The sequence below is a fragment of the Nestor notabilis genome, unplaced genomic scaffold, assembly GCF_000696875.1.
Source record: "Nestor notabilis isolate BGI_N333 unplaced genomic scaffold, ASM69687v1 scaffold12054, whole genome shotgun sequence".
NCBI lineage: Eukaryota > Metazoa > Chordata > Aves > Psittaciformes > Psittacidae > Nestor > Nestor notabilis.
Window position 1 is genome coordinate 19,527 of NW_009926908.1, and position 10,585 is coordinate 30,111.

At 40.6% G+C, this 10,585-nt stretch overlaps 1 protein-coding gene across 1 annotated transcript in view; it reads right to left on the reverse strand.

Moving 5' to 3' along the window:
• LOC104405182 (RAC-alpha serine/threonine-protein kinase) overlaps nucleotides 1-4,937 on the reverse strand; it is a 21,022-nt gene extending 16,085 nt beyond the window's left edge. Inside the window, exon 1 of the mRNA XM_010013808.1 lies at nucleotides 4,813-4,937. The gene's annotated coding sequence lies outside the window, so the exon portion shown is untranslated. The remainder of the gene's footprint in view (nucleotides 1-4,812) is intronic.
• Between the last annotated feature and the right edge of the window lie 5,648 nt (nucleotides 4,938-10,585).

Consider the following 10,585-nt stretch of genomic DNA (forward strand, 5'->3'; position numbering starts at 1 on the left):
CCTGCTCCGAGATCATCCACCTTAGCTTAGCTGCTCTTCTGGTTTTCTTGTTATTTCTTTGTTATGTCTCCCATTTTTGTCTGCTTAACATGATTAGATTAAGGTTGGGGTTGTTACCTATGACCCTGCACAATGCAGCCCTAACAGATACTGAATTTGGCTGAAGACTCAAAGAAGAAAATCAGGCTATTTCTAACCTCATGCTAATCCAAACCTGTTCTCCTATACTTATCCGCAAGTGCAACATCATGAAGAAACAAACTGAGAGGTTTTGCTTACCTTTTTAAAACAGACTTTAGATTCAGACTCATTGCCTCAGATTAAGTAGCAGCATAGATACTTAAACTAGCCATGAACTCTAAACTTTAACCATTTAATTTCAGCATAATAAACCACACAAGGCATTTTCTGTCATAGAAGGGGACCAATTAAACATCACCACTTTTCCCCTAAATCAGCACTGTCCATTGATACTTGGTAAGCCTGCTGATCCAGCAATCTTTAAGGCATACAGCAAGATGAATAATAGAGATTTGTCAGTTAATAACCACTATAATTCAAGTATGTCACATAGAAGTGTTTTGTTTAGTGAACAATATGCTGTCTAATTACCCTGCTCAATCATAACAGCACATATCAAGAAATACAGACGGCTTTATTTTTAAATGGCTTTACCAAAGTGCTGTACCACATAGGTTTCAGAAAGTTTGAAGCTACCACTTTGTTCTGCCCATGTACAATAATCACATGGATTTTATCAATGAAAAAATGAAGCCGTAAGTTTTTTCTTACTTTTAAAAACAATTCTGTGCTCTTTACTGTAGTTGGCAAGCTAGAGAAGCTTTCCTTATATCATGTACCTCAACAATGCACTACTACAGTACAGCTACAGATGTTGTATACTGTTAACTCTGATTCATGGCATGTTTGGGGGTTCTGCTATAAAAACATTTCAAATATGGGCTGAGGGTCGACTATCCACTTTGAAGACAGTTTTTCCTATCAAACAGGCCAACATAAGTATTCCACATTTGCAACAAAGTAAGCACTATAAACAGCAGCCTGTTAAAAATTATTTAAACTGCTCTAAAGAACTCTTGATTCTTCCCTGGCATTTGGTCTTTTAAAGTAAGTAGGACAGAGAAATTGTTCCTAACAGGAATAGACACCAAGGCATTCACATGTAAATTACCATTTTGTATTTGAAAGACACTTAGTATTATCCCAGTGACTTTCTAAAATGTCACAATATTTGCTTCCCTAGCACTTAAGCTAAGAGTCAGATTACTTGCGATGGAAGCTCAAACTCTGCTCCCTACATAATGACATCATACTTAAAACAGTAATGTCAAGGAAGAATCTTTCCCGTTCCTGCTTTGGTTTCTTTATGGAAGGTGATGGGGATGGGGGAAGGTAAATCAGGCAAGAGGAATGATGAATAAATAAAATTTGGAAAGGCAAACAGGAATATTATGTTGAAGTGCTCGTTTTCTGCTGGCACTGCCATACAGATTCACCCCCAAACTTGGCAAAAGCAAGGAGCTGGGAGCCCAGAGTTACAAACCTGGACTAAAATGGCCCTTAGTAACAGCAGACAAAAAAGTCTGTCTGCTGATCTGGCCATCCTGTGCCCTCTGATAAATGCTTGACTGCAGACACACAGTCCTATCCCAGAAGGAACACTCATATTGTTGAGCAATTATGTTTTCAGCTGTACAACAAAACCACCACAGTTCGCCCTCCTTTTTGACAGTCAGGAGAAATAATCCCTTCTTTCTAACAAGAACAGCCTCTCTCTCCATGTGGTTTTTCACAATATACTGCTCTTCTCAGCTATATGGTTTTAAAGGCTTATAACCTAATAGGCAGACATACATGATAATCCGAGATTAAAATCAGTATGAAGGCTACTTATCTCACAGATTTACAACACAGGCTCGATTGGTTATTTATCTGCAGGGTCTCTGGAGCAAACTATTTAGGTACAGGCCTTTTTATTCCTTCTGTCAGCTTACTAGTGGTGAAGTACAGAATACGAACACAAATATGACTCAGAAATCACAGTTAAATGCTCAGGCTCAATCTTTCCTAAATTTTGCTTTGGTGGGAGTTTTGTTTGGGTTGGTTGGGTATTGTGGGGGGTGGTGGTGGTTTCGTTTTGTTTTGTTGTTTGGTTTTTATTTTAATAGATCACCAATAGGTAAATTCCAGGGAGAATAAACTCCTTAAACATATCATTAAATTACAAATTAAATTGAAATTGAAAATTATGCGGAGGAAAAAGGTACTTAAAATAAGAAAGCAAGCCTCTCTTCACCCATGGAGTGCCTAGACACAAGTTTTCAAAGATGTATGATCAAAACCCCCACTGAATGAAAGAAGTCTAGTGTAGGAGAAAGAAGAGACTAAGAATCACATGGAACACACACTCTACTTACTACTAATACTGTTTTCATACCTGTTATGGGAAAAGACAGATGATCATTAGATGTTTTCTTCACTGTTTATGCCTGAATTAACTATTTCCTACTTCTCGTGGGTTGATGAAAATCACTTATTATGAATTTTACACTACAACTAAGAATTGTCCCCTAGTCATGGGAAAAATCACTTTTACATTCAAAGATGAAAAAGCCTACATTATTTTAGAACAGAAGAGGGTAAGGATTTAATAAAAAACATGGGACCACTTCCAAAGAACAGACTGACAGAGACAGCCTGCCATCTCATTAAAAAAGAGAGGAAAAAAAAGAAAAAATCTAGTTCACTAATTAACAAAAAAGCCAGGGCTCTCATGATCTCTCGGGGGGTGGAGGGGTGGGCAGGGGGAAAGAAGGATTTATTTTCACAAAACATTTAAGCTGAATTCTCCTCACCTTTCACTGGCAGGAGGCTTCTACAGGCTGCCTCTGCAGCACAAGGCTGCGTTCTGCCTTGAGTCTTCCTCCAGAGGCAGCTCGAGTTCACTCATGCTAACTCCACAAGTTAACCTAAATGAAAGTACCAGGCAAGCAGGTTCAAAGGGAAAACCTGTGGTGCAAAACACATCCAAATGATTCAAGTGTGGAGGGTACCCAGAAGGGAACCGCACATCAGGTGCTGGCAGCACTGCATGCCAGTGCCTACATGAGAAATTAAATCCTGGTGGGGCAACAGCTGCTCCTGTGAGCCCAAAACCACAATAATGACTTCTAGCAGGGAGCTCCCCCCAGCTTCCCAACCTGCCACTGGTTCACCAGTCAAGATCCAGTGGTAAGAACATCCTTTCGCTCAGCACCCTCCCCGCCATCCCTCTTACAGGGGCTACACCTTACTCTAAAAGCATGTGTGAGTCTTTTTCAACAATGCTCTGACACCATGGTAACAAACTTGGGCTCAATCTGCCAAAAAAAGCACACCATATTCCTGTTGCGAAAACCAACTTAAGTTAACCCACTCTGAAGGCAACTTGGACAAAGAAAAGGCAAAGGATGCATCTTTTCTTTTTTACTCCTAAGCACAGAGCTGCAGTAAATAATTATTGTAAGTAATGCCGTTAGCCGCAACAGGATGGAAGTGTCCTGCAAAAACTGCATTTGTTAAAAGCCTCTGGCTACAGATCAAGAACTGAATTAATTTATGAATAAATGGCTTTCTGCTGCTTTTCTTTATGTTCTTGATCCGTAAGGAGATACCATTCTAAAGAGGAAAGCACTGTCTCATTACTGAAATGAAAACACTATGACAATTCTCTCTCTAAAATGAGACAAAAACTCCAAAGCACTCTTGGCATCCTGCACAGACGAACCAGGCAACAGCATGTCCATTATTTATTCCCATCATCAGTCAGAACTGATATATGTTGCTACCAGTGGAAAAAAAAAGAACATTTGCATTAATTCCTAGTGCTGCCCAGCCCTTTTCCAAACCCAGGGTGTTCCAAAATAAATCTGTCTGCCTAAAGTTCAACTACAAAGATGAACCCCACGTATAATGAAGAGATAAAAGTCCCTACCCTTCTCTCTGCATAGGTTCACTTCCACTAGTCACCAGGAACACAGAACAGATCGTTGTTAATAACAGGTGCCACAATGATCTATTTTTAAGTGGTGGAACGAGACACAGGCAAATCACGAGACAGGAAAGATTAAGAACAGGAGAAAAATAAAAGCTGGAAGTATACAGCGAAAGGTTAAAAACATGAGCAAGAAAAGGAAATTCTCTTCAGAGTGTTCTATCACATCCTGTGCTGCAGCACCTGAGCAAAGTCGGAAATGTTTGCATGGGACAGAGCGCAGAGGTTAGGAGATGTTATTATTTCCAAACCGTTTTGTTGGCTCTAATAGAAGAAATACTGGTTTGTGTTCAAAATTCAGAAAAACAGACTGTGTTTCATTAAAAACAGTACTTGCTCTGCATTCTCTTATTCTAACAATCAAGTAACTTTGACCTATGTCAATGCCACTAGAATCCAGACCTGGTGGCAGAACAGAGGCTGAAACACTTTTGGCTGTGACTACCTGCCAAGTACCAAGACATGCACCTGGGTGAATTTTCACTTTAAAGCAACTTGCTGAATAACAGACATACAGAATATTAACAAATAAACTCACTTTATTCTATAACCAGAAACAGTAAGTAAGTAGAAAAACTTCCACATCACAGTCATTCCTGAGAAACACAGGGAGCGGTTACCATCTCAAATAAACACATTGAGTGTTTAGATACATCACTCTGGGCAGATTCTGATGTTACTGATGCAGCTTACCAGTGCTATGACTAAAAGACATCATTCCCCAAACTGGACGAGAGCAAGCACGTAAAAACACTTACGAGCTACTGAGAAGTTATTTAAAGGCGATTCCCGCTGGTCAACATCCTGTGGTCGCTCCTTGTAGCCAATGAACGTGCCATCGTTCTTTAGAAGAAAGTACCGCGGCCTCCATGTTTTTATGTATTCTCCTGGAAAGAAAAGGATGGGCAAAGGGAGAGAACATCAGAAAACATCCCAAAATACTGACCCACCAATACTTGGGGTTTTTTTAATACTGAAACTATATGTCATCCTGACACAGCAGCAGTTTTAAAAACACTCAGTTCATTCTGATACAAACAGTGGAAAAATACAGGCACTGAGTCAGATGTTAACCATGAAAATGGGACTTCATAAAAGGTAAACAGCTATGTTTTGTTCTTCTATCAACTCCGATTTCCATTCAAATTCTGCAACATCTGCCTTAAATGCATTTTAAATTTAAAAAAATCAGAGCAGATGTCCTATGTATTATTTTTGCTATTGTCATTTTTCATACTGACAAGTGGAGAAATTTTTTTCATTTACATTTTGCAGCGCAAGTATTTTAAACAACAATGGGTAATTTACTAATTAGTCAACTGCTTTATCAAACCAACAGTCACTTTAGACCACAAGAAGATAATTCTCTGCTTATGTTACATAACATCACTCACTCCTCTCACGACATCTCAAGCATGAAACACGAGATGATATATCACAATATGAAAGGGAAAACACTGGATGATGTATAGCCACCACAGTGAAGAAAACAAACATCCATTGTGAAAGATATTCCACCTTTCTTTGTCAGAAAAAAACATCCCTTGTTCACACCATGCTACTGAGTAACCTGCACAGGTGACAGTCACATGACTGTGATACAGACACATTCAAAACGTCCAGTAATAGAATAAAAACAACAAAGTTGATCAAACCCTCAATTATTTACTGATTTACTCAATTAGGCTTTAGGGAAGGAAGACAGGGTTTCTACCTGTGGCTCTTCTGGGGGACTTTGTCAACATGCCTCAGTTTCCCCCTTTGCTCACTGTCCATGTTGTCATTTTCTCCAGCAGTCTCTCCAGAACCTCTAACAGCTTTACATGGTGTCAAGCTGGCCTTCTAGATCCTACAAGGTCCTGCAGTAATGGTTTCTATTCGGCTGAATCACAAAACCCTCACTTGAGGTGCTATTCAAACCAGGGTACCAGCCACACATTTCCAACATTGCTCACCCTAACAACTGATTTAAAACTGTTAAATAAAGAAGCGGTCACTACAAAGCACCCACAGATGGGCAGCTGCTATACCCTCCTCCCTCCACATCGTTTCTCACTTGTCTGTTCAACACCAGAGAGAGGACGAGGGAGCAGGCTAGGAGAAAAGCTTCCTTCTGGTCTGCTGCAGCAGGAGCAGACTTGCACATGCTGTGATGCTGCCCCTGCAGTGGCTGGTACCCACTGCCCACGGTTTCATCTGCTACTGAGCTCTTCAAACAACCACCGGGAACAGCAAGAAGAAAAGGTTCCCCAGCTTCATTGGCTCCAGCAACCTTCTGCTGCTCTCCTGTTCTCCCAGGCTGTGCTCATACCTTCTTTTCCTGCTGCTTGGCTCTCCTCCGCCGGTAATTTCTCTCCCAGCAGTGTGCACCCTGCCCCAGCAACTCCCCTGCAGCTGCTTTGCCTCCTTCCTCTCCCCACACACCTCCCTCTCCTCCTGCAATGCAGTTTCAACCTGCTTTGGGCAGCAGCTGTGCCATTTCTTCTACACACACAAACACAAGCAATCCCAACACCAATGCCGCATGGCCAGGGGCACTTGCACGCCTAGCTGCTGCTTTCACCTGGTTAGCCCTTGTTAGGCTTTTAATTTTCTCATCTAAAGCAACAAACAGAGTTACTGAATCGGTAGAGAGAGTCACAGAGCCAACCCTTCCAGCTGCCATGTCTGCAGAAAACATCCATTTGCACTGATGAAACAGAGTGCAGGGCAAGGAAGAGTGGAAAAGGAGTGAGCACAAACCTCAGTCTTTCTTTTAAAGACATCTGTTACAGCTGTGTTATACTAACCTATAAGGGGTCCACACGAATGTCATCATTGCTTTAGGAATTTAAGAACTCCTCACCTATAGCTGTCATGGTTTAACATTTATAAGCTAGGCAGTAAGCGTAAAAGGTTTTGTTTTCATCATCTTTTTAATTCTCAGCTTAATTAAAAGCTGAAAACTTTCTGGGATCAGTAGGAGATTAGGAAGCCTTTCACACTTAAATTATCTGTCCAACTCAGCCTAGATCAGTGAGATTACTTCAATCTCATTACTATTACACCACTGATACGACTACAGGGACAAGAAGATACATGGCATGCTCAGCCTAGTTCCTGAGGAGAGGTCTTCCAGGTAAGCAGGTCAGGGAGGCAGCTGCCTGGACTGTCACGGTTTTGGAACACACTATTACGTACCTGACTTGTCAGTATTCTCTTCTCTTGCTTAAAGCAGACCCAGGAAGACCTAGGAGCCATCACATACCCCTTATCATACCTGCATTTAGGGCTAAATCCAGATTGGATGTGATGAAAAATAAGCAGGGCAAGACAGTTTCCATTTCTCTTACTCCCTAATCTACACTACACGTCTTCCTCCTCAGTATTTACAAAGATACACATTTTTTTTCAGATTCTGAAATTATTATCTGGTTATTTTCAGTAAGTATGCATAATTTTGCACAAAATTACACTGTACTGTCACAAGAGACTCTTCCTCTTAGATTAGATGCTTATGTTTGGCTCTTATACCTTCTTACAGCTTTATTCCACCAATCTGTTTTTCTGTTAAAAACACATCATCTCACAGGATTAATCACAGAGTCTTTAAAATGATATATTCCATACATACATACATAGCATCCTCCTCCACATTCACTCTTCCTTCACTCTTTCTCTGTGAAAAATCAAGGATTTCATTACTGCCAGGCATTTTGCAAGGACCATTCTACTTGGACCTTCCCTTAGCTATTGCTTTAGCTGGTTCTGGTTCCTGATCCACCTTTTAATTTGCAAATAAGTAATATGATTTTAAACTTCTTTTTCCATATGTCTGGAGCTTAATGAAACCTGTAATACAGCAAGCACACGTACTATTGATTATTGCTCTTGCCAAGGACAGCATGAGGCACACTGAAGTATCCAAGGTATAAGTTTTATTACGCAACACACTGAGGTTATACTTCTGCATCTTGCAGCACAATGGTTAAGACACTGCCTGGTGTGGACTTCCCAATCAGATCATCCGTAAGTACAATATTAAGTTAATGCCTGAGCAAACTATCATTCCTCTACAGAAATTCTGAAACACAAATTGACCAACGCAGTCATCAAGAAAATGTACAAGGTATGAGTTCTTCAGAAACAAGTTTATATTTTTATGATCAGCCAAAACACTATAAACTTCCTACAACCTGTGAGAAGGACCACACTGACCACGACAGCAAGTCCGAATATTTTAGGCAGAAAAGGAGTTGGTCAGAAAACCAGAAAAAATGATTCTGCGGAACCGCTTGGACAAAGCTGACTGAAAAACATTAGCACCTTTTCTTTCCTCTGATATATGCACTAAGCTGTCATGTCTCAGGAGTGAACTGAGCTGTTTCAATTTTTGCCTTGTGTTTTTTGTTCCTGTTGTGGTTTTGTTTTTGAGAACCACAAGAAGTTACTTGAAGTCACCAATACTCGTAGTTACGTAGTCACACTAGAAGAGTTGTACCGAATACAGTAAATGCAAGCATGTGTAGCAAATGCTATCAGACAACACTCAGAAAAAAAAAATAATAATAATGATCCACCATGGAAAAATGAACAATTTACAAAGCAAAACATTTTTTCCTCTCTGATTCATTGCTTGCGTAATGCCCTGGCAGAGCCTTCTTTGTTTTCAGTAACAGAATGCTAACACTGCAGAGACAGGAAAGCAAAAGCATGGGTTATAAATCCTACATATAAAATCCTGGAACCAAATAGACTCCTCTGTAGCTTGCTAGCTTTATTATTTAAAATCTCTATGTACCATTCTGTTTACTCCAAGTAATTTCCAAATTGCAAAGATTCCCAAACTGTATATATCTGGAAATATACATGAAGATTGTTATAGACTAATTTCCCTTTATTGCCTTGTGTCTGCCCCCACACACTGCACATTAAAACACTTAACACACACTTAGAATGTAAATCCATCTCATGCCAGAAAAGCTTTTTCACAGTAACACATACAGCAAAGCACGCTTACGCCTGAATATTTCAGAAAAAGTTAAACACAAAACTCTTCTGGTTCATGAAAAGTTAATTCTACTGAGGATTTACAATAATGCAGGGTTAGGTTATTTTCCTCTCCTCCCCACAACAGTATCTCACCGAATCTGGAGCTGTCTACCACTGATAGAGTGTCTAACATCAGAAACAGCTGCCACTCCCTGGGAAGCTCACGGGGTAAGTGGAGAATAATGAGCAGCAAGCACCAGCAGAACAAAAGAAAATCCATCTTTATTTACCAACTGCTGCATGCTTGTTGCTGCATCAAGCTCATTCAAAGCCAACACCACACCCTTTAATTCAGAACAGACTATATTTAAGAAGCCTCTGCTTTTTTTTTTTAATCAACTCATACATACCAATGGTTTGAAAATAAAAAGTCATTAAGTTAACTAAATCAGCATCCAGTGATATCCTTGATACTTCCAAAAGTGCTGGACCAACTATTAACTTTGTTATGCCCCGAAGTAATCAGAACAAGCCCAGGAGAACCAACTGAAAACAGGTCTCAGTTATATGAAATGTACTCAAGTGACTACCACAAATCTATGGATAAATAATGCATTGAACTTTCTGCTCTGAGCATCCAAGTAGCACCATTAATTACAATTAAGGATAACACTCAAAATATTAGAGCTTTTGAGTTATGCAAGCTTTCCCTATATTCCCACACACTCCAACGATATACGACATTCCTTGATTGTACTGCCCTGAACCGTCTGAGGGAAACATGAAAGTTACGCCAATCGCAGCATTAATGTGCTACCAGTCAAAGGCAGAGTGACTCATTTCTGAGACTTCAATGGCTACGAGAAGCGGTCCGCATCCTGTCGGCCTAATAAGGTTTTGGCGAACCAGATGCCATCTTCCTTAAAGACATGAAGCTTTTAGGAGCTGCCATCCCATGCGCGCTGAAGAGCAGGAGAGATTTACAGTTAGTTTGCGCTGCTTGAGTAAATAAGGTAAGCGTCCGCTCGCTTCAAAACCTGCTGAAATCAAAACAGATTTGGAAACAGAAAGCAGGGCTTGAAACTTGCCTTTGCATTTCTAAAGCACTCGGAAGCAAGCCCTTTCCAAACACAGTGAGCTAATTCTGGATCTTAACGACTTGACACCAAAAAATTAAGTCTAGGGTGACCCGAATGAGAACTCCCAGTTCAAATATGTTGTTTTTTTAAAATAGCTGCACAGACACCCACCAGGCTGGTGCACCACTCTTCCCTTCCCTCAACAAACTGTCAAAACAAGATATTTAAGCACAGTGCCAGGTTTTAGGGAAAGGGAAAGAAAAAGAAAGAAAGGAGGGGAAAAAAAGGAGGTTATGCTAATGTCTTTCCCAACATGCTCACTGAGAGGATCTCTGGTTTGTCTGCCTATTGAGAGGCGCAGCGAAGGGGGGCCGTTTCTTTAATGATTTTTTTGGGCCCCTCTCTGGATGCCTCCTCAGCCGCCACCTCCAGTGTACAGCTGCGGAGGCATCGCCTGTGCCCTGAATGTCAATGAGGCGGC